Source organism: Grus americana, chromosome 1 (genome assembly GCF_028858705.1).
Source record: "Grus americana isolate bGruAme1 chromosome 1, bGruAme1.mat, whole genome shotgun sequence".
In the NCBI taxonomy this organism is placed as follows: domain Eukaryota; kingdom Metazoa; phylum Chordata; class Aves; order Gruiformes; family Gruidae; genus Grus; species Grus americana.
In genome coordinates, this window is record NC_072852.1 from 197121142 (window position 1) to 197146123 (window position 24982).

Consider the following 24982-nt stretch of genomic DNA (forward strand, 5'->3'; position numbering starts at 1 on the left):
AATTAAAAAACATTTTGACATATCTGTGCAAATGCAAGCTGAATGTAGACATGCAAATGCTTAAACTCTGCAGTATCTAAATATGGATGTTTTCAAGCTGCTACTTTTATACTGGAAAACAGGCTATGTATTTAAAAACAAAAACTTTTGAAATGCAAGTGCCTGCAGCTAATTGTCTCAGTATGTTTTAAAATTCTACTTGTCTTCTGAATATTTTTTCAGTGTTAAGTGTAGAAGTCCTCTGAAATGGAAAGGAGCTACCTACTCTCAGGGTCTTTGGAAAGGTCATTTTACTGGAGATGCCTAACGCGGAGTTGGAAGCCTAACTTTTTACACAGAGTTGAAAATTTTGACCTGATTTATTAGTAGAACTTTTCGGTAGTTTCACGTAAGGTAAAGATTCCATCTCACTGGTGGTGGTGAAAATCTACAGCTCCATATAATTGAATAGAAATTTTTGCATTATTAAATCTTCATTTTCTTAAAATTGGTGGAGCTAGTAACAGCAATGGTCAGCGCAGTAGGAATGCTCTAAGCGTGGCATTACAGCATAGCGTATTCAAACCTGTGGGAGCACGGATTTGTGTTTATGGATGATTAATCCTCTTCATACAAAAATACTAACATCAACAGCAAGAGCTTTCACATACGAAGTGTGGGAGAGAAGTTCTGTCTTCTTTAAATAGTCTTTTGAAAACAGTCTCTGCTCATAACTTCACTGTGCTCAGTTAATTGCACAAATCTTTTACCAGAATTTAATCTAGTCTCCTTCCGATACCGTTTGGGGCTTGCAGAAATCATCCACAATAAATTTGGTTTCCTGTATATGTTCAGATGAATGAGTTTCAAACTAGAACCGAGTTGAAGAATGCAGCCAAACATAGTTATGATTAGTTCATTCGCAGTTCACTAATAGCTCTCTTATTACATATAGCATTTTAAATCTTCAGAACTGAAGTATTAATATTTGGAGAACTGTGCTTATTCTGTTTTCTTATACTGTTGACCTTAGCTTTTTTGGTTTTGATAAGCATACATGCTATTTGAGAAGAAAAGCCCCCTTCTATGACGTGTAACAAACTAAATTACAAAATTGTAGTTATAAAAATATATACATATAATTCTGTGAAAGTGTGTATGTCTGATAAAATACTGAAATAAACATTGATGATGATGATTGATAAAGCCCAATTCTGAGCTACAGAATGTCCAGCTGACTGGAGGGTTTGGGTTTTTCGCTTTGTACATCATGCTTTGGTTGCTGGATGTAACTGTTGGCCTTTCCCTGATGCTTGTCTTGTGCTCTTTTCAAAGCACCCTGAGAATAAAAACTAAATTTGGTGTTCCTGTCGCTGGATTAGGGCTAGTAAGCAAAGAGGAATACTGGCCGCTCTGCATAACGTGTGCCCTCACTTTCATGCAAACTGTGAAACTATGATTAGTGTCGCCCCGTATTCCTCAAGAACAAGGCAAACCGAAACACTATGGTTATGGAACAGATTTATCCAAATTCACGATTTCATGAAAAAGGCAGTTGAAGGTTCACCCTGGGACTAACCTTCAGTGCCTCCCAAGCGGTGCTGCCTGGAGAGAGCAGGCGGTCCCGCTGGGATGCCCGGTTCCCCGTGCTCCAGGGACGGCTCTGGCTGTCTTGGGGGAGGAAGAACATTACACTCTGCCGCAGAATTCAAACACTTTTGTTAGACCGGTCCTCCCAAGGCAGCGTCACACACACTATGTGCTAAGCGTTTGATTGTCATCAGGAATTTCACTGATGAGTAATGGTGTATCAGGGATTTTTTGGTTTAGAGTGCTGTTGTGAGGGAAAGCAATTGCGTTCATGTCAGTGATACAGGCCTTTTAAAGCAGGGCTGCACGAGCAGCTTTGTGAGAAGAGGGAATCCAGTTCTGTTGAAACATGTTTCTCTTTCGGTGTCAAAAATTAAATCCAGCAATTTGCTTGGGCAAACAATGGGATTGCAGGAGGGAGCTTTGAAGGAGTTCCAGCTTGTTGAGCACGCAGCGGGCCACCTACCAGGCAGCACTCGTCACGGTAAACATAACACCCCGGCGCTCTGAGCCCTGCGCTAGCTTCCAGTAAGATACTGGCTCAGATCCATCGTGCTATTCCTGGTCTTCAGCGTGCCAATGCAATGCTCCTAAACTTTCTCAAATCTCATCCTTCTCTCTCTGGTTAGAGTCAAAGAATTGGAGATCACCAAACCGTCAATGGCCAGGGTAAAACCCACTAGTGGGGTACAGCGCTTTCTGGGGAGGGAGAGCTCCCGCTGTATTTGTGCAGCTGTGTCTTCAGAGCTACATCTGGGTAGGAATTTTCCAGCAAAGATAATTTCATCAGAAATCAGTGAGTTGGGAAAACTGAAATGCTTTGTGGGAATGTCATTCACCATTTTGTGGTGAAACAGCTGCAGAGCGAAGAGAGCAACCCGTTTGCTTGCCTGCCAGCTCATCGGACAGGTTTATGGGGAGCCCAGATTTTAGGACTCGGACATAACTTTGCTATGTGAACTCTTCAGCAGCAGGAGATCCCACCTGGTGGAGCCCTTAGTCCATCAGGCTACTGGGTAGTCAGGAGGGTTTAAGAGAGTACAAATATCTGGAGGCTGCTGTGGTTGTTCAAGGTCTTCACATGCTGCAGTGGCTTCAGTCTAAGTATTTGGGTGTTACTGCGTATGCACCAGGAGGCTGGATCAAGATTGCCTTCCTCCCATTTCTACCCTTCGCATGCTTGAAGTTACAAACTTGATAATATTAACTGGAGTTTGTTTGTAGCTTTCTGGATTTAAATGAAAAGCAACAGGGAGAAGCAGATGTGTTTTCTTAGGCTGATAATTTATCAGTATCTAGAAGGACTGGAAACTTTGGATCTGTGTGAAAAACCTGGCATTTGAGCTAACAGAGCAAGAGATAGGATGGTTATCTTCTGAATAGTTTGGTATGAAAAGAAATGAGCCATATGAGATAGAAAATGGGCTTCACAGAGACTTTTTGAAGAAGATAGGTGACCTTGGAGTGAGCTGCTGACTCCCCAGGCTGGAGGAGATTGTTTCCCACTTAATCCTCTGTTGTCTCACACCTGCCCGTGGCAAGTTTTTTAAGTTGCTTTCCCATGCCATCCTCTTGTTTGCTTTTAACTCTGGGGAATTAAACAGTTGGTTAGTGAAAGAGCAGGAACTATTCCCTTCCCAAAGCTGTGTTCAGACAGTGTTTGTGGTCAGACTGGGTTGCTCAGGGCTTTTTCCTTTCGGGTCTTGAAAACGCCCGAGGCAGAGACTCTGCAGCCTCTCTGAGCAACCTGTGCTTGACTGTCCTTGCTCTGGAAGTTTCTCCTCACAAGTCTGAACTTCTCTCTCTTCAGTATATGATGATTATCTCTCATCCTCCCACCATGTACCACAGAGAATAGCCTGGCTTCCATTTTCCGTGTTTTAAAACCAAAGAACTATTATTACTTAACATGACCTCCTGTGTATCGCCGAGCTATGAATTTCATCCAGCTGCTCCTGTGGGACACCTCTAAGTGGTACATGACTCTTCCTTTGAGGTGCCTCTTGCTGGTGTTTCTAACCAGGTGACTTATTTGAACTTGGAACCCTTCTCTTGCTGCCTTCACACTTCTCATGTTACTTCATACATGGTCAGTCTGAACCAGCAATTTCCTCCCCTCCCATCTGACTGGTCTCCTTCCCCATGTTTGCCATCACTCTCCCTGATTCTGGTCCCAATTTCTTTGTGTGAGTCTCATTTTCCATATGACCTGCTCCCCACCTCCAAACTCTACCTGTGTCTCAGAGCAGATGTCTGCACCCACGTGGTTCAGCTCTCCATTCCTCCCGCTGCCTTCTTCAGCCTCGACTCCCAGCCCAACTCGTCCCACCAGCTCTAGTCCTGCTCTCCTCTTGCTCACACTCTCTCCTCCTTTGGAGTTGGTCTCAGACTTGTTCCCTCTGCATCCATACTAGAAGTGCTCAGCCTCTCCTTGCCCAGGCTCAGCAGAGGGTGCGTCTGTTGCAGATTCAAGTCTAACCCCAACCGCAACCCCGGCATTTGGCTTCTGACTCACGAGTCCCACCTTTGAGAGCTGCAGATTCACAGACTCAAGGTAGATAGAATTCTATGATGCTGGTCCATGTAACGTGAGGTTACCCTTCGCCAGGGCCTGAGCAACGCTGCCTGCCAGAGCGGACACTACCACTGACTGTTTTCAGCCTGGATACCCTGTGCAGTGTTTGTGTTGTACTGTACAAAAGCTATGTGCTTTTGTCCCAGGACTCCCTACCTCTCAGTGGTCTGGTCCTCAGCTCTATCTGCACTCTGGCTTGGACAACCCTGTCAACTTCATTTACCTCACAAAGTCACAATACCTTTTCCTTCATTTCCATTTATGTATAGTATGAGTGCTCTGCTTAGAATTTAGTCAGCTGTAAACTAAAAGCATTGGCAAGATGACTTCACTTCATTATCTTCTTCCTAAGCAAAATTATCCTTCAAACTCACCTGTAAAATCATCTGATGTACTGTGGCTGCTGCTAATAATATCATCATTTTCTCATATTCTAATTTTAAATTTGCACCTCTCTCATCCATTTATATCTCCCAGTGACTTACTGCATTGTCCTTAAATTGGGGGGGGACACCAGGCTATTACCTCTACTGGGGCCCTATACGCTGTGGAAGGGCAATCGCAGCAATCGCTATGTATGGAGGATATTAGACCCTCAAATAGGAGGCATTCATTATTGTTGAGCTCAGATTTATACTTATATTCCCCATGACAATGATGGAAACTACATTTTTTTTATTTTGTGATGAAATTAGTTCAATATTATTTCTAATTCCTTTATATTTTTTCCTCCTTTGGTGGTGGTGGGAATTTCCATCCGCCATAGGATTCCTTGTTCTCGGCTCCACGTAATGCATTGCTATTTTAATGTTTTGCTCTGCATAGCAGGCACGTTGGGGTTTCCTGCTGCTGTAATTAAGCCGTGGTGGTGGAGGCGGGGGGCATCAAGGAGGGGGTCCCAGGGAGGCGGATGTGGGGCGCAGTGCTCCGGCTGCCCTGCTGCAATCCCTGGCTTCAGAGCTTGCCCAGACAGCGTTGCCCATGAAATCCCACAGATGCCGGGTAAGGCGAGGAGGAAAAGCCACGATAAAACAAACTGTGCGTTACAACAGCTTTTCTGTATACAGCTGTCGTACCGCTGCTGGGTTTAACAGCAGGTCTGTCTCATCTCTTCTGCAATGACAGAACGAACTTGCTAGAGGACCGCTTTCTGCCTAACGAAGAGCACGCCACCGGCATTGAGAAAGTCTATTTTTCTGTTGATAAGTAATGAGAGAATGCAGGATCGTTCCCTGAAAAGTTGTGCCTTTGTGTTCATGATGGGGAGTGAGTTATCATCCAAACAACACTCTAGTTTGATGCACTGGTTTTCATCGAAGAGAGGAGTTTTCCCAGTCGGGTTGCTCACAGGATGATGCTGCTGCTCCTGCATCAGGCGGCTGCTCCCTCACCAGCCCACTGCTACGGCAGCTCCCCCGGGACGGCTAACCACCGTCTCCCCAGCACCCCCCACCTTGTCAAAATATCAGCTCTCGTCCCCGCCCAGGGGAGGTGAGCAGCTTGGCAGCAAGGCAAAAAAACCTCAGAAACAAACTCTCAAGGAAGGGTTTTTATAAACATTGTGCTAATTCTTTACAAAACGGCATGAGGCTGTAATCAGGAGTAATGAGAGGAGGTGCAGCTCCAGCATGTCGCTAATTAGGTACTAAAAACCTGAGCACAGTTGTCAGTACCTCTCTCTCCAGCGATAATTCACAATGTGATATTCCTCCCCTGACAAATCCCCCTTGATGAATAAATAATGTGACATTCGGTTGTAATCACCTAAAGTTATGGCAAACCCCATTCACTTTAAGCTGCTACACATCTAAGAACTGTCTCTGGCAAAGTCAAGAGGACTCATTCCAATTACACTGAAACATGAAAATATATTGCTATCTTTTTTATAAACAGTTACTGAAAATTGCACTTATTTCCCCACAGCCGATGGCAGCAGCGCCGCTTCCTCGCTTGGCTGGGCTCCAGCCCCAGCCTGTGCTGCGTGCCTGCCATGGCTTGTTTGGGAAATCGGCTCCCGAGCCGCAATCTCTCCCTCCAGCTGGTGCCTGTGCAGCAGTACTGTAGGGATGTGCTAACTACCTGCTATTAATTCAAGCAGAGACAAGCACACCGCACTTTCTCATTTGTAAGGCGGATGAAGATGTTGGATGTTGGTGCTACCTCTAACAGCGTTTTGGTTTGCTTTGGTGGTTGTTGCGCTGGGCAAAATGGACGTTACTGGCTTGAGGGAGATTTGGATATTTGAATTTTATTTCCTCTCTGTTCCAGCTGAGAACAAAACTGAAATTTCCTCTGACTCAGAAAGCCTCAACATGCCAATTTTTAGATTTTAAAATTTCCTGTGAAGTGGATGTCATTTCGGGATTCATAGTTATATTTTATAGTGTTTTTGACAAGCTGTGATGCAAAGGGTGCAGACAGTCCATATTTATTGCTGAAATCTTGGGGAAAGAGGAAGCAGCTGCTTCTCTTTAGAAAAACCTGTTTTCTAGATCACACTCTCATCTTCCGTGTTTCCAAAGGGAAAGCGCACGCACCAAATGCCGGGCCATGCAGAGAGAGATGCTGGGTGGCACTGAAGCTGTCCGGTACGTGAGGTCCGTCTGTGAGGTGCTGGGGATGCTCAGGAGGCTCCTGGTCCTCGGCCACTGCTGTGTCGGACCCTCCCCGCCAGCCGGTGGCTCCCCAGGGGCCTGGGGTGACAGCCTGCCCCAGCTAACCGAGCCTCCCAGCCTGGGGGAGACCTCACCATGAATGACAGGGAAAGGTTTCATCCGTGATCCCCAATGGATCAAAAATCCATGGAAACCCTGGTGGTTGGCATCACTGTTGTTGGTAACAGGTTGGATCAACCAGGAGGTCTGTTGAGCTTCCCTGCCCTTGGCTCCCTGCTGCACTGCCGTGGGCTCAGGACCCCCTTTCCCTCATCCCTGCTGCTGCCAGCCGTGTCCTGGGTGAGAAGCACATTTCCCAGAGCTTTGAAGGCTGGGAAACTAGAGGTGAAGGTGTTTACCTCTTCCCCTGACATTTACCATAGAAGCAAGAACAAAATGCAGGTCAGCGATGGCGGACAGGTTGGCAGGAGGTGCTGAACCCGGGAGTTTGATGAGCCGAGCAGATGGGTTGGTTTTGCTTCAGAGAGGAGCGGGGTTTGGGCTTTCGGCCCCCGGTGACGTGCTGGCGTGCCGGCTGCTGTGCCGGTGGGCTCTGCAGGATCCTCTCCTCACCCTCTGTGCCCAGCCAGACCATACCATGGGAAAGCGTTCCTCAAATGTTGTGCCTCACCCTCAGCCCTCTCTCTGTGCTGTTTCTCCAGTAACTTTTGAACCAAACCTTGGCAAGGCGCAGAAGTCTCAAAGGTCATCAAGTTTCTCAGTGCTTCATGCATGCTGGTGGATGGGTAAAGGAGAAGACCCAAATTAATTTTTCCACTAGTTGTTTATTTTAAAGTTTTCATAATTTTCATTTTTCTTGAGGTATTGGGGAGTGAAAACCATCTCAGAGCTGAAGACGGAAAAACCAGCTCCCTGCCAAGTATCAGTGGCTTTGCCTCAAATCCCAGGGATGTCTCCTTAACATCATTGCCCTCCCAAGCTCTTCAAATAGTTTGGATTTTTATTACAGCACTTCCCCTGTACAGAAGGGGCTATGCATTTTTTTAGGCTATATCTCATTTTATTTCCATCTGAGTTTGTATGTTCCATTAAAAAAAAATTCTTCCTCCAATAGCTCTATCAAAACACACGTCAGCACTCATTTTTGCTGATTATTTATAGTCCTTCATTACGTTTACGCTGGGTCTTTTCTGAGAAGCTTCCATTAGGGCCCCTTAAGCCTCAGCACAGGGAGGCTAGTCAGAGGTGGGACAGGGTTAAATAACGACAGGATGTTTTGATTCCAGGTATGACATGAAAATACTAACCCTGGTACCAGTGCTAGGGCCTTAGTTCTGGTCAGTCTGCCTTGCAGCGCTCTGCTGGTGTGTAGCTCTCTTAGAAACATCCTGAACTAGGGCATACTCTTGGTATAAGCAAATATCCCAGGAGTCTGCGGCCGAATTGACCCCTGAGCCCTCTGCTGTGGACAAAGTTGTTGAAATTAAGGTCAGCATCCAAGTACGACGCCTTGGCTGAGACCAGCCCACCTGCCTTAGGGCAGCCCCAAGGCTGTGCTGCCGTGCTGCTGCTCTGCACAAAGCCGAGAGCCGTCTCCGCTTCCAACCGGCTGCCCTGAGCAGCGATCCAAGCAGCCGAGTCCGGCCAGCATTTGCATTTCTTTAGGTGCTCCTCTAACTCATTGAATCGCACTTCCTGCTTTGAGGTTAGACATATGTATTAAAGTCCCACAAATATTTCAGCTGTCATCAAAGGCAGAAAGAACCGAGTAGGCAGTCATTTATTTTTAGAGCTGACGATAAACCCATGGAAAGGATTTTGCGGTTGCATCCATGAATATCTTTCCACTTAATATGAATTATTCACCCACTCTGCCACAGTTTGCTTGTTTGAAGTAGGCAGTGGCTTGGACTTCCAGTCATAAATTCTTGCTCACCATGTTTGAGGATCCCTCCCAGTGTGGTTTACACCAGCCGGTTTGGTGGGGGGCTTGGGCCAGCCCCACAAGTATGTCTGACTAAGGCAAGAGAACGACAAGCGGTCTGTCGGCTCGCTGCCATCGGTGGGGAAGGAGGAGGACTCTGTGCAGCAGAGATTGGGGACTGGGGTTCTTCATCTCTCCCCAGGCAGCTGAGGATTGCGTGCTGCTGTTAGCAAAACAGATTGTCCCCCTCTTCTTTACCTCTGACAAATACAACCCATTCTTCTGAAAAATATGTCTAGAAAATCAATGACTGCAAGGAAGTACCAGGGAGAGGAGGAGAAGTTCTCCAGGCAACAATATAATGGTGTCACTAGTAGACAGGCACACTAGCACCGCGATGGCTCAGGTCCATCTGGTTAACCCATCTCTTAGTTAATTGATTGATGTTTTACAAATTGCTAGAATATAAAGATAGATGATTCTGTTATTTAAGGTAGAAATACTAGAAAGAAAGCAAGAATAGGCCTCTGGGCTGCGATGAGCGGTGGTACATGGGCAGCTGCGATGAGCAGTAGGTATACAGGCAGCATGGGCAGCGTTGAACGTAGCAGCTGCCAGCCGTGTTTTCCTGTGGTGGCTAGGGCCTCTGTGAAAATCAGGTTGTACTGAAAATGCTAAAAACTGCTTTCCAGCAGTTCTGACAATGATACTGAAACTCGAGCGGAGATGTGCTCAATCTGGAATGATATGAAAAGTCCTCGGGGATGGGCATGAAGAGGGCCTCCACCTCAAAGTGCTCCTACCGCAGAGCCTTGCCAGGGATTTTTGCAGGGAATGGTGTTAAAGGCAACCATTGCCTCCCTTCCAGCTTTGTTTCTACCCAGGTCTATTGTGTATAACCTATATAAAGAGATCAGGAACAGGAACCCCGTCCCTCTGGCTGAGAGGACAACACCAGTTGAGTATGAGAAGATTTCCCCTTTCTCGGTTTCCACCTGTGTGCTGTGTTATTTGTTGTACCATGCCCCAGTTCTGCAGGAGGAGTGCTCAGGCCACACACTCAGCCAGTATCCCACACCCTGGCTGGTGTCTCCGTGTGAGCACAGAGCCATGAGTGGACATGGGCATCGCCTCGCGGGCTGGAGGCAGGAGCCTTGAAAAGAGAGGGCAGGTTTGGGTCACTGCTCTCCGCAGCATTTTCTGCTGGCTTGCTGGATGCAGCTCCCTGCTCAGAGGGCAGGACTCTGGGTTTGAGCGTCTTTTCCCTGCTCTATGCCACCGCAGAGCGTGTTTTAGTCTGGTGGGGAAAGAGAGATCAGAGGGGACAGGTGCTGTGAGTCTGCACTGCAAGTGCCTTGGTCACTTACCAGAACTTTCTGTCAATTATTCCCACTTCACATGAAATGGCCTTGTTTCGGGTATATGACGTGTATCAGATGTAATTAAAGAATGAGAGGTGCCCAGACATGGCGTGCAGTGAGGACTGCCTGCAGGGGCGAGCAGGAGGTGCTGCCTGCAGCTGCAGGAGCCCTGAGGAGCTCGATGCCGGGCAGCCGGGGCTGGCTGCAGGTGGGCACCTGCTAGGCATCTCCCTACGGCTCTGCAGAGCCCCAGCTGCAGCCCTGGACCCACAGCTCGGTAGACAAGCTCTCATCTGGACAAGGGTGTTCATGTCCCCTGGCAGACAGGGCAGAGGTAACATTCCCTTCCAGAGGGTCACATAGGATCTCCCCAAAGGGACAGTCAGACCCAGCTTGGGTTAGCTAAGGCAGCACATTTATTTTAAGGCACAGACAAGTAAAAGAATCAGAAAAACCTACAGGAAGGCTTGCAAAACTGTTTTCTTTAAATCCAAGTCTGTAGGAGGCGAAGATACGATATTGCAATGCTCGCATTGGGCTGTTTGGTTTAGTAGGTCAGATTGAGCACAAATGTAACTTCATTCCTCCCTCTTCTGCCTGCTGTCTTCAGATATAGGCCAACTTCCCTTTAGATACAGTAAAACGGTAAAAGATCTAATTTCCAAAGGTCCAACCTACCTGTACTACCTGCTGCCTTCAACAAAGGTCAGGAGCTCCTGGTGTGCGTGAAGAATCAGAGCCCCGGTACATCGCGCACACAGCCTTTTCTCTGCAGGTCTGCAAGAGCCCAAAATCAGTTGCCATATCAGATCCCTACAGAGCAAAGGGCTCATCCAATTCAGCGACTGGTTCAGGGTTGTCCTTTGTTCTCCTGCTCCTCAGCTGGTTGTGCTGAGCTCAAGCATGTGAAGGGTGGAGGAGTGCTCACCCATATGCAGCTGCTTGGAAGGGGCATGGGGAGGGAAGGAGAAGCTCTGTGGGGTGAGTGCCGTGAGAGTTGATGGCTGCAAGGCAACCGTGGGCCACTGTGGGGTTTTTGAGGGGGGATGGCAGAATAACTTGGAGAAACAACATGCAAACACTAGGGTCTGTCAGCTCAGTCCAGGTACCCTCAGGGGGTTCCCTGAGTCACCCCGCTAGTGTCTCCTCCAAGAAAGGCTCTTGCTGTTGGGAGGTTGGAGACGCCCTGGGGGCTCTTCTGCTTGGGAGAAACAGCAACTGGAAAGAGAGAAGAGGAGCACCTTAAAATGAGATCACATGAGTGGAATATCCCGCAACAACTCCACAAGAGGAGCAGCACAGCAGTGGGAAGACACAAAGTCTTCATGTTACCTCTCTACAGCCCACTTCACCATCCCCCACTTGTCTGGGGGAATGACTTTGGTGTGGCCACCTCAGAGACCTGGGCATTTGCTTCTTCAAAATGTGCAGATAAGCATGAAGGTTTTTATGAAACCCTCTGGCATTACCATCTCCATTTGGGAAGTACAAGACAGCACAGCAGGAGTGGGCCAGTATCTCTTGCTACACAAATTTGATGGGGGGCCCAGGGGGAGACTTTGCAGTGTGTCACGGGAGTGCGAAAACATTTATGTCCGGTCCTTCTAGGGGGGGGGGGGCACTGGCAAGCCAGAGCTTTTGCCAGCTCCCTGCCACCATGAAGCATCTTGCTGCAAGGCTCTTGCTAAGAAGGAGTCCCTGCTCCTCTCCACCAGAAGAGCAGTGTGCTCCTGTCTGCCTTCCTTTCCTCCCATCAGCCCACATGGGATCCTGATCTGCCTGCTGGGATAGAACTTGTGCAGCTATAAATACTGTAGCAGTATTATTTATTTCAATTAACCTGTTTTCTGATTAAGGTGATCAAGCCAACAGTCACACATTTCATAGAAAGGGCCTTCAACATATTTTTTCCATCACTAATGCTGTCAGTTGAGTCACAGAAACCTGGGATCCAAACACTGAAGTGCCCTGGGCCTGCCACCTTCTTGGTCCTGTGTCCACCATGGATGCTTTCTGGCACCCAGCTGAGTCAGTACGTCAGTGCCATCAGCACTGGGACAGCCGTGGGGAAAAACTCTCTGCAGCCATATCAATATTTTCTTGAGCAATCTGTAATGTCCAGGACAGGACCTGCTCAGCTCCTGGACTGAAAATGCAAGTGAAAGTTCATAGAACCGTAAAATGGTTTGGGTTGGAAGGGACCTCAAAGCCCATTCAGTTCCACCCCCCCTGCCATGGGCAGGGACACCCTCCACTAGACCACGTTGCCCAAAGCCCCATCCAACCTTGCCTTGAACACTTCCAGGGAGGGGGCATCCACAACTTCTCTGGGCAACCTGCTCCAGTGCCTCACCACTCTCATTGTGAAAAATTTCTTCCTTATGTCCAGTCTATACTGAAATCTCTTTCAGTTGAAAACCATTGCCCCTTGTCCTATCACTACAGGTCCTGGTAAACAGTTGTGTCCCCTTTGTCATCTGCTGTATGTGGTATGTGGGTATGGACTCCTGGTCCTTCCTGTGCATGTACTGAAGTCAGTCCCTGTCTGCAGTTCGGCCGAGAAAGGACCAGGAGGTGGTGGCTGGGAGTTGTGGCAGCACAACCAGCACTGCCCTGCGGGCGCTCAACCAAGGCCGGTCTGCAGGAAAACTGCTGGGGTGTCAGGAACATGCCATGTACCTACAGCCGTGGTGAGAACCTGCATCTTGTTGCTTTTCTCCACAACAAATTGTATGTAGGTGGAACCAATTATATGTAATGTACTTCAGCTTCCTAAATGCAAAGCATAGGAGGCTAAAATGTGCCCCAGATTGACGTCAGCAGTATTTCAAGTGTGTAGCTGAAGGCAGCATCCCTTTGATATCTGTCTATTAGTATCTGTTTTGCTGATGTCATTGGTAGTGTTTTTCTTCCATTTGTCTGTTTAGAATTTTTTAAAACTGTATTTTAAGTTATGATTTTCACAGCAGAACGAAAGATAATTAGCAAAGACTGGGGAGGGGTGTGTGTGACTGTTTCAAGAAAATGATGCTGTAGAAAATATTCCTTTGAGCTTTCTGGGTTGAGAAATAAGCCCAGAGACACATTCTTTGGAGGAGCTAAGTACATCGCTCACAAGCCAGTGGACTTTAAACTGTGCCTGTGTCTCCCGGCTCTAGGGGATCCAGGTAACTGTTTTGCTTTCCCAAGCACCTCTATTCAGTAACAAACGGTTTCTCAGCAACTTCAGAAATGCCAGAGCTGGCTCAAAGCTGCGAAGGCAAATTCACTTCTGTTGCAGGCAGCAGGCAGGCAGTAGGGAGGGAGAAGTGTGGGGGCAGATGGCGGGGCACATATTTGAGGGGGTTGAGGATGGGTATTGGCCTTCAGTGGGCAGGGGCTGGGCTTTCCAGGAGCTGTTGGTAGGATGCATCTCTCCTGGCCCCATACCACCTCCTCCCTCACTCCCTTGGGGAAGGGACAACCCTGCATTGGCCTCTCCCAGGTCTCGGGAACCAGAGCCACCCTTCTCTCACCCCACCAAATCAGCCCTTGGGGAGAAGGTATGGGATGCACAAGCAGTTGGGGAACGCAGTCCCCCCGCCCAGAGCCACGCAGGAACAGCAGAGCCTTCCCGTGGGTAGTGGGTAGACACAGCTGCTGCGAAGGGTGCGAGATGTAGCCGTCCAGCAGCTCTACAACCTTAAGCAAACAAACAGAAGTGCCTGAGATTACACGGCAGGCTACTGGAAGATGCACACTTCTCACTTGTATGGAAATTACTATTAATTTAGACAAGGACAGAGATTAATTTATGGGATGCTGGGCTTTTTTAGCACACTCAGTAACCAATCGTCTCTTTTGCACCAGTCAAGCTTTACCGACACTTCAGGTAGCCCCCAGCGCCCATATCCTTCATTGTCACCAAAGTTTTCCCTGCATGGGGGAAAAGATGGAGAAAAAGAAAAAGATTTGTTTGTCTTCGAAAAAGACCACACTTTCAGTAGCTGCTCACAAACTTCAGTCATATATCTCACGTGCTAACATAATAACGCTTCATGTTGTGGATTTGGTATAAGCAATAGGTCTACATATGCTGCTTCTTCAGAAAACTTATATCTACAAACTCATAAAGTGTAATTAATAAGTGGGGGCTTTAATGATGTTATTTAAAATAGATTGTTCTCAATGGATGGTAACAATGTCAGTCCGTTCTCTGTATCATTTCTTTGAAAGCTCTAGCAAGTACTTCTGCCCTCCTGATAACTGCACTGCTCGAGGAGTTGAGAAATGAGGGGCGACTCTGAGCACACAGGCAATTAGCTGAAAGTACATCTTATTCCTTCAAAAGCTGGTCCTATTAAAGGGCACTCAGCCCACCACACTCAGGCCTTACAGGAAATACCCTAAGAGACCATTTGGGAAAATTTGTTATGCAAAACCAACATGTACCAAACCCACTCAGGTAAAAAGGACATTTGAGTTCCTGAGAAGCCAACAAACATCACCCTGAGGGCTGTCTATGCCAACAGCTCCCAGCAGCCCCCGTCCCTCCCAGTGCCTCTCATTCACAGAATCACAGAATCACAGATTGGTAGGGGTTGGAAGGGACCTCTGGAGATCATCTAGTCCAACCCCCCTGCTAGAGCAGGATCACCCAGAGCAGGTTGCACAGGATCCCGTCCAGGCAGGGTTTGAATATCTCCAGAGAAGGAGACTCCACAACCTCTCTGGGCAGCCTGTCCCAGTGCTCGGTCACCCTCAGAGTGAAGCAGTTTTTCCTCATGTTGAGATGGAACTCCCTGTGTTCCAGTTTGTGCCCATTGCCCCTTCTCCTGTCACTGGGCACCACTGAAAAGAGTCTGGCCCCTTCCTCTAGACATCTGCCCTTTAGATATTTATAAGCGTTGATGAGATCCCCTCTCAGTCTTCTCTTCTCCAGGCTAAACAGACCCAGCTCTCTCAGCCTTTCCTCACACGAGACATGCTCCAGTCCCCTCATCATCCTCGTAGCCCTTCTCAGCATCCCACAGCCATCACACACCTCTGTACCCTGTGTCTCTGCCCATCTCACCCCACCAGCCCTACTTTCCCCATCTCTCTGGCACCGCCTGCCTCTCACAGCCACTTCATCTATCCTCCTGCCCAGTCCCCAGGGGTGCCCTCTTACCCCTGCCTGCAGCCCCGCGTAGTGTTGCGACAGTTCACTCCTGATGCAGCAGCAGCAGTTGGGAAGGTCACGGGTAGCCAGGGAGAAGCTGCTGGTCCAGAGCTCAAGCCCAAGCCGTGTGGGATGGAGACTGGAGCTGTGAGTGGATGTGGGGGCATAAAGCTGTGCAGAGGCACATGTCTGAACATAGTGGGCTCAGAGGGGGAGAAGATGGTGGCTACTGAGACCTCTCTGCCAAACAAGTGCCAACTGAGGTCTAGAAGCTGGCCAAAGCTGTGTGGGGTTCAAAGCAGCCCTGGCATGCCAGTCACATTGGCCAGCAGCCTTGGGGATGCAAATGTTTCTCCAGAAAAAGGTCCTCTGAAGCCAGTAATGCTAAAACCCGTGGTAGTTCATTTCATTTCATGCTTGGCAATGGAACAGAGCAATTTTGGCTTAGTCCACCTGCATCTAATACCTATCCCGGAAAAAGCCAGCACAGAATTAGAGCTGAAAAATTTATGCACAAATAAAACCTTCATTGCAAGAAGTGTCTGTACGGGGTTGGGGGGAAAGGCTCAGCCTTGTCTAAAAGGACTGTCCTGATCTGGGGAGCATCTCTCCTCAAATGAGTAAGAGGAAGATGAAGCGAACAGCACTGATACAGATCGAGCAGTGCCACTTTGCCCTTTCTCCTTGGGGAAGTTACTTGCCGTGCCACATTCCATCTTGGAGAAGTATCCAGACATAGGCTTGCTCTGGGCTTATTTTCTTTCTTTTTTTTTCTTTCTCAGTCCCATCCAGAAAATGTACCTCAACCCACTGATAAGAATCACCACAAACCACACCATGTTTGGTGTTAAATGCAGGCAGATTGTTCCCTAGGCCTCGCTTCAGTCATCGTTACACATGAAAGCCGGCAAAAGATACAGCAGTAATGAGCAAGGCAGCAGAAAGATCGTTGGAGCAGGGATGCTGCGGCAGGGACTGTGGCATGAGAACCTCATTAGTCAGAGGGACAGTCATGCTGGGGTGACTCAGCTTGGGAAAATGTGCTTTTCTGATGACTTAATAAAAGGTTGTTTAGTTGTTTTTTTATCTAAATAATTGCTATTACTGACTCATTGCTAGTGGATGTCAAGGAGGAAGGGAGCACGATGGCACTAGCTTATCTAGCAGACTGGTAGCTATCACTTCAAAGTATGCTCCACGTTGTGCCACCTGCAGCTTAGGCTCTCATTTATGCCATCCCTGTGATTTTGGTGGCTTTACAATTTTGCCAAGTAGGCATCATTTGAACTGAGTTTTCCCATGCTGGTGGTCTGCCTTGAGCTTGTTATTAGTAACAGGATTGTGGTGTTTCAGCTGTTTCCACGAACTAAATTAGGCGGAAATGTTTTGCAGACAACTGTTTCGTACATCACGGGATGTGACAGTAGAAGTTCTGGGCTCAAAACACCACCACAAATCATCAATGCTTTTGAAATTTATCAGCGTCTGGTTTCTCAGATCTCACATGCTCCCCAGAGACTTCTCCGAATTCAGTTTCTCTGTGGATGTTTATGCCGGCGCTGAGCCTGCTCTGCCCCTGCACATCCCTGGTGTGTTGCCCATCCTGCACACAGGCCATCTCTAGTGAACACTGACCCATGCTTCATCCACAGGTCGATGTCAGAGCAGGAATTTCTGGAATGATTTCAGCTGCTGAATGCCATGGACCAGAGGCCAGAAAGCCTCTCAACCTCTGCTTTTGATACCTCTCCCACTGGCACAGGGAAGCAAGGAGGGAAAGGAAGTGTCTTTGTTCAAATGCCAGACAGAAATAAGTTCATCCGAGGATAAAAGTCATGGGGGGAGGAGAAGGAGGGCACTAGGAGACAGACAGATTGGAGACAGCAGGGGCAGAAGGGGTCAAGCTAGCTTGGAGGGGATAAGCAGACGAAGAACAGCCTGCAACCAGTACAGCACACTCCTTTCTTGAAACCTGGAACAGGACCCAGCACTGGCAAGTCTTCACATTCCTCTGCAACCAGCAACATCTCCACCATCAGCTGGTGGAGAAGGAGTGGGGTCAGCAGTCAGGACACACGAGCACTGGCTCATGGACATCCCCCGTGGGTTCTGCAGCAGCTTGTGGCCAAAAAGCCACGCAGTCAGCTGCCACATCCCTACCAAAAGCTTGTGTGAGGTCCCTGAGGTTCAGCAGAGGGGAATTACTGCTGATACATACTCTGGAGAAGGAAGGAAGGAAGGAAGGAAGGAAGGAAGGAAGGAAGGAAGGAAGGAAGGAAGGAAGGAAGGAAGGAAGGAAGGAAGGACCTGTCCTACAAACCCTTTGCAATGACAGAGAAGACATCACTGAGAACACTGACAGCACCTGGGAAGTGCCACCCCCATGCGACCTCCTCTCCATTCCTCAGAGTAGGAATGATCCTTTCTCATTTTATTCCTCATTTGGGTGACCCTCATGCTTTAATCAGCAAACCTGAGTGCTCCAGGAGCAGAGGCCTGCAGCACGTCCCCTGCTGCCACGGCTGACAAACTCCTCATCCTTTCTGCAAGTCATTCAAGTCATCGGGGAGACAACTTGGGTCTGGTCTTCCTGCTCATCCAGGAAGACTCTGTCCTAGACTCTCATTTTCACAGAACTCTTCAAATTCTGATTGCCAACCTCAACTTATTCAAGTTCAAGCCCATTTATTCTCGGGCTTTTCAAGGTCCAGGGTACATCACATACTATGTGAAGGGCAATCTCTATGCTAATAGGCGATTCCCCAAAGAAGCACCAACCTGAGAGTCAGAGTATGATTGATTTTTTTTATTGCTCATTCTCCTATTGCTTCTGTTTGCAACACTGAATGTTTTTAGAGATATTACTGTATGTTAGCTAGAGTTATTGCACCAGACTGAACTTAAACAACAGCAGTGTGTTGCCAATATTGAAAGTCCAAACTGACTGAGAGATATGAGTCTACTAATTTTGTTCTTGTTTTGCTTATACTTAAGCCCAAATCATCTCAAAGATGACAAGAAATGCTTGTGAGAGCTGCAAAATTAAAACTAAATCTGTATATCCACCGAGCTTTCTGGAAGATGGATTAGACAGTGAATTTGTTTTATTGGCTGTTTAAAATGTAACTAAATAGAGCTGTAAGAATGTGCTCTAAGAATAATTCAGCATTGGCAGAAAGACCGACTGTAACATCTCTGGGCCTTCTCTTCAACAGGTTTTTACGATTCTCAAGAAAGAGTCCTAGTTCCTGAGAATGAAAAATGGGTCCCTCACGTACTCCCAGGTGCAGTTGTGTTGTTCTAATTTTGTGACAGCGCAGCCTAGACAGGAGCATGGGGACCTACGTCTGGGGTAACAGAAGGGTATCTCAACCCTTACATACATACCAGCCCTCTGGAACTTTGTTCTGCCAAAGAAGCATCACAGAGCATAAAGTAGTTTTGGGGGGCAGATCTAGCAACAGCAGCCACTCGCCTCCTCCCCATGGGCTAGGAAGCCCCACTCCAAAAATTCCGGCTCTGGCCCTGCCTGCAGCTTTCCCGTGCCCACCTAGCCTTGGCACCAGCCCTTGCTTTTGGGAAACATTTTCTGCCTTCCCCATTTGTCCACATTTTCCTTCTTCCTCTTTTCTTTCTTCCTCACCCTTCTCCCTTTCTGCAAAAGCTGGTATTCGCTTTCCCTCTCCTCCACCATCAAATCAGCCAGTGTGCACGTGTGTGTGTCCATGTTCCCCTGGTCCAGTAGTTATTTGCACACTCTCCTGTTCTAGCATACTTACTCTCCCCAACCCCACTGCTGAGTCTTACAGGTTTGTCTCTTCTCACCTGTCCCCGTCCTTCCAGCATCATCTAAATCACTTCATTATCTCCATCAACTCTGTTCCTTCACTCTGCTTCAGGACATCCCTATGCCAGTGCCTTGCAATGGGCTGGCCGGGACCCCGGGAGGATGCACAGACCTCCATCACTGACTTCTCTGTGCCAGTAGGACCATCCAGCTCACATGAACTTTAGAATCATAGAATCATGCAATGGTTTGGGTTGGAAGGGACCTCAAAGATCATCTAGTTCCAACCCCTCTGCCATGGGCAGGGACACCCTCCACTAGACCAGCTTGCCCAAAGCCCCATCCAACCTGGCCTTGAACACTTCCAGGGAGGGGGCATCCACAACGTCTCTGGGCAACCTGTTCCAGTGCCTCACCACCCTCACAGGGAAGAATTTCTTCCTAATATCTGATCTAAATCTACCCTCTTTCAGGTTAAACCCATCACCCCTTGTCCTATCACTCCATGCCCTTGTAAACAGTCCCTCTCCAGCTTTCCTGTAGGCCCCTTCAGGTACTGGAAGGCTGCTCTGAGGTCTCCTCGGGGGGGAAGAAGTGGACACCCCCCACCAAGGGGAGCGCGCTGCGGTGCCACAGCGCCACCTGGTGGAGCAGAATGGCTCCTTGTGCTGCCCCTCCCCCCACCCCCCATCCCACCCCAGCATCACCCCGGCACCGGTCTCCCCCTCCCCGGTCCTCAAAGGGCAGGTGAGCCCCCTCCGTGCACGCTTTGTGGGTTGTCGTGATTTAACCGCGGTAGGCAATTAAGGCCCACATAGCTGTTTGCTCAATCCCCCCCCAAGTGTGTGCGTGGGGGGGGGGGGGTGGAAAAGAAGGGTAAAAAGTAAGAAAACTAGTGGGTTGAGATAAAGACAGTTTAATAATCAATATAATTTTTAAAAAGGATTTTTTTTAAAAAAAGAAAAATAAAACCCAAGGAAAACAAGTGATACAAAAAAAAAAAAAGAGTGCTCACCACCACCAAACTGATCTCCAGCCAGTCACCCAGTATAGTTAGCCCCCACCAGCCTCCTCCCCACTCAGTTTTATTACTGAGCATGACATCGTATGGTATGGGATATCCTTTTGGTCAATTGAGGTCAGCTGTCCTGGCTGTGTCCCCTCCCAATGTTTTGTGTACCCCCAGCCTACTTGCTGGTGGGGCAACGTGAGGAGCGGAAAAGGCCTTGATGCCGTGTGAGAACTTCTCAGCAATAACTACAACATCCCGGTGTTATCAACATTATCTTCAGCACAAATCCAAAACATGGCACCGTATCAGCTACTATGAAGAAATTTAACTCTATCCCAGCCAAACCCAGTTCATTCTTCTGCAGATAAATGGGGGACTTGAGCCCCGAGAACACTTTAAATGTCATCATTAACACCCCGTGTTGTAACAGCAGGCAGCGTGACACATGTGCTTGTGTCATACAGATTGATCTTAAACCAGGGCAGTTTATCAGCTCTGCCCATCAACCTGGAGAGAAATGTGACTTGGCCTTCAGTCCACACTAGTGATGTTGCTTAGCAAGGGGAGATCTGGATTTCAAAAATCTGGTTCCCATTGCCATTCAAGCAGTTACCAACTCCTCCCACCCCTCAAATCTGAAAAACCTTGAAAAGCAATGTCTTTGCTTACTGAACATGCACAATGTTTCCTCCTGTACAGGTGACTCGGAGGAGCATTAGCAAGAAACCAGCAATAATGCAGCCAAAAGGCTCCTCTGGTGTAGATGACGTTCCCCCAGTAGAAAATTTGGCTGCAGCCACTTTTTGTGCAGTCCTGAGGAGTGTTTCTCGGAGAGCGGTGAGATTTCCACCTCCTCTGCTTCCAGCCTTGCCATCTATATGCAGCACATTTGCACACAGAGGCAAATTAAACTCACCGCTGCTGGAGCTGCTGCAGATCTCCTGCTCCCTTGCTTTCATCAGGGATGACTGCAGCCTGTTACAACTCACCCCCTCCCGTTTCCATCAGAAACTGCCGTGCATTTTCCCTGAGGTTTTATAAAACTCCCGCTGTAGGTCTGATGGGAAGTCAGGGACATGGGGAGGGGCCAAAGTGGTCTCACAAATTGTGGATTATAACCTTGTCCTGCCACCCCTGCATGTCACCCTCATTTTTTTCTACCTGCAAAATGGTAAGAACAAGGGAGCCTTTTTTTTTTTTCTGCAGCCTAATGAGGTCCCCAGGAAAAACAACATAGTCTGTGGAGTCATGCTCTGAAGAGACATAAACATTTTGTGGAGAACCGTGCTTGTGGTCTCTCCACTAAGTGGTAGATATGTGACCTGCACGCGGGCAATGCGTGCCACCTCTCTGGGCTCAGCAGACTCTGCCACTCCGCTTCCCCTGCCTGCTGCACATATAAACGTGCCATTGGAAAAGTTATGAGCTTTTTATTGTCACTTGTGGAGTGAGATATTGAACCATCGAAGTGCTTATTCATTTCTGGTTATCTGATTGTCGTAATGTTTCTAAACTGCCAGTTGAAGGTAAGAGATAAACTCCAGCCAGCCTCAGACTGAAAGGCGCCTTTGACATAACTAGGTTTTTTTCATCAGGGGATGATATATTATTTATTGACCCACACAGGGTCACCTGGAAATACTTCATGCAAGGAATCGAAAGGGAAGAATAAATACTGAAATCAAAGGCCTGCAGGACCTCGTTTTGCCAATGGGAGGTTTTTTTTCTCTGCTTGTGTGGCCATGGTGGACCTGGCCCCGTGGTCGGTGGCTCTGGTTCTCAGAAGGAGAAGAAACTCCTGTGCACTCTGTCTTTCCGAGAGGAACAAATGCAGCATGGAGCAGAACAGGCAGATGTATTATTTATTTCTCACAGAATTCACTTGCTCTTTCACACCAGCTTGGAGATGGTGAGCAGAGATTTAGGGCCCAAACTGCTGAAGCTACTTGAAGGGCGGAAGAGCAGGGATCTCCTTGGGGATGGCGGGGAGACCCGGCGTCACTGCTGAGGGAGACCAGGCAGGAGGGAGACTCGCTGGCCTCTAGATTTCCCAGGCTTGGCCTCTAAGGACTAATACAGATGCATCCCTGTGAAACAGCGTTCACATTGTAAAATGAGAAAAGGCTTTTCCGAGGCTCAGGGGAGTTGTGTGTGTGCAGGGCATTCCGAGATAACAATTTTCTGAACAAATCTTTGATGTTAGCCTTTCAGCATACAATTTCAATGGAAGACAGCAGAGCCATTCATCTGCTAAAGGGAATATTTACCTCTTCCATGCCACATCTCGCTTCGCTGTTGCTATGGTCACATGTTGTTATAATTGTCTTTTATTAAAGAGAATCTCTTTTAAAGACTTTTCTACCCAATGCATGCTGCCAGCTTTCTGGTTCACGAATGTCTATTTACGTATTTAGCCTGTCTGATGATGGCATTTTTAAGGCCCCAGGGTATTTGGTTTCCAAGCACTGATAGAATTAACAGAGAAGTTCCCAGCATGATCACAATTTCCTGAAGTCGAAGGCAAGTTGAAAGCAGTGTGGCTAGGTGGGTTTTCGTTGTATGTTAATAAACAAAATTCCCCTTTCTGAAAAAGAAAATGTGTGAATATTTTGGCTTTTTATCAATCAGAGATCAAGTATAATAGGCTGAAGCAGATAATTTAGTGTAACTCGTCTGCTTGGATACCTTCTGACAGAATTTTGCCTTGCCTGTTTTTCAAAGGCCTCCAACTGGCCTTCTGTGGTCTACATATGGATTCTACAATTTCCCTTGAGTCGTGAGTATCCTAGAAAAGAAAAGTCTTAATTTCAAAAGCAAATAAATCTTCAGCAAAGCCTTGCTGCACACCAGGCTGTGTGTAAGCAGTGAGGCCAGTGCCTTCTCCACAGAGACTGTTGGAGTATGTGACATCTCCATCCCTGTCCCTTGCGCTTGGCCATCCTTCCAAAACCAGGATCTCAGGGAATGAAGGGTATGTGCACCCAGATCCCATCACAAACTGCAGCTGGGACATGGCAGCTGGATCTAGACCCTGGAAAGTGTTCCTGTGTTCCACAGTTTTCACAGAAGCCTGGCTACTTTTGTCCTACTGCTGGTAGAGATAGAGAACACGGTCACTTTACATTCTGTAATGACCTGGTGCTTGCCTTGTTATATCACCCTGTTTTCTTCATCAAGAGTGTCAAACTCTGCATATTATTCTGCATGAATTTCATCTTTTTGATATCAGGCCATTTCTGCAGTCAGTCCAGCTCATATGACATCCTAGTTCCATCTTCCCGAGCACTCCTCCCGGTTTGCTGACGTGGGCCAGTTTTATGAGGGCACCCTTTACTCCATCATCCCCATAATCAAGGAAGCAGAGAATCACAGCATGGTTTTGGTTGGTAGGGACCTTTAAAGATCATCTAGTCAAATCCTCCTGCCATGGGCAGGGAGATCTTCCACTAGATCAGGTTGCCCAAAGCCCCATCCAACCTGGCCTTGAACACTTCAATGGGGCATCCACAAGTCTGGGCAACCTGTTCCAGTGTCTCACCATACTCATTGTAAAGAATTTCCTCCTTATAGCTAATCCAAATCTACCCTCTTTGATTTTAAAATGATTACCACTTGTCCTATCAATGACCACATTGAATGTTACCTAATCAGAACAGACCCATATTAGGCTTCTCCTCACATGTCCTCCAAGATGGGAAGTTAATTGTTGGTAGCTACTTATTAGCCTTGTTTGGTTTGAGCATGCAGAGCGGTTGAGCTGGTAGTGTCCCCTCCGTGTTCAGTGTAAAACGTTGGCTGAGTTCAGTCTGACCTGGCAGTCGGACAGAGCTTTCAAAGAAAATTGTGTCTGTATACATGTCCTGAAAGTGGATAGCCGGACGGAGACAAGGACCCTTTTCAGCAGCTTTGCTGAGCAAACAGCTGTAGCTGAGCCCTCGGCTTGTCAGACGCCAAGGAACCCGCACAAGTGAGAGCTCTTATGAACCCTCCAGCCGAAAGCAGAGCTGGAGTCAGGCATTATCGCCTTCGATGCTGGAGTCAGTAACAAGGCAGGTCTGTAGGCAGGCAGGCTTTGGGAGCCCTGGGGCTGAGCGCAGCTCCTGAGCAGCTCCAAATCTGCCTTACCACCACTTCGCCTCCTTTCTTGAGGAGAGCCCCGGCTCGGGCAGGGTCAAAAGCAGCACATTGGTCAAAAGGAACAGCAAAGTCTCACCCTGCAGTGAGGCAGTGATGCTGATGGCTCTGTTGGCCAACACGTGTGGGCTGCTGGGTGGCTGATATTGTAAACAATAGCCAAATCCAAAATGAAGCAACCCGGCTCCATAGCTGTGTCTCTACTCCCGAGGTGTCTGTGCGATGTCCAGGTGAATAAGCACTGCTTCACAGCCCAGGCTGCGTCCCGTGCAGCTGAGGGGGGCTAACGGGCTGTTGTACCCTTCAGACACAAGGTCTGGGCTCTGTCCCGCTCAGCGCATCCTTGCCCACCACAGTACACCCGACACATTCAGCTGAGGCAACGTGTCATGCCAGCGGGACCGGCTGCAGCAGAGGCCTCCCCAAATGGTGTTGCCATGGAGATCTGTGCTCCAGCCTCATCTCTCTTGGTCACCTGGCACGCAGCAGGTCTCACCTTTTTCTCATGTCTCTCATCCCATCTTCCCTGTTCTCCATGGCATAGTAATTTTTCTTTCCATGATGTTTTACAAGCCAAGCCTCCGTGGTCCCAGCTGTACTCTCGGCAGTAGCTGCTGTCACACAAGCCCTCTTCCTAGGAGGAGCATCCACCCTTGCTGTTGTTGGATTGCTTTGCAGCCGCGGTGAGAGCTGTGTTGGGGCTGCTCGGGCACCACAGCGTCTACATCTGATGGTTTGTACTGAACAGTGGGACTGTGGAGCCAGCAGCAGGGGCCAAACTCAAGTGGTTTTAATGATTGGGAGCTTTGTGCTCAGAGGTTGCTGCGAGGGTAAAAAAATAATGGGGTTGCTGACATTTTGCTGG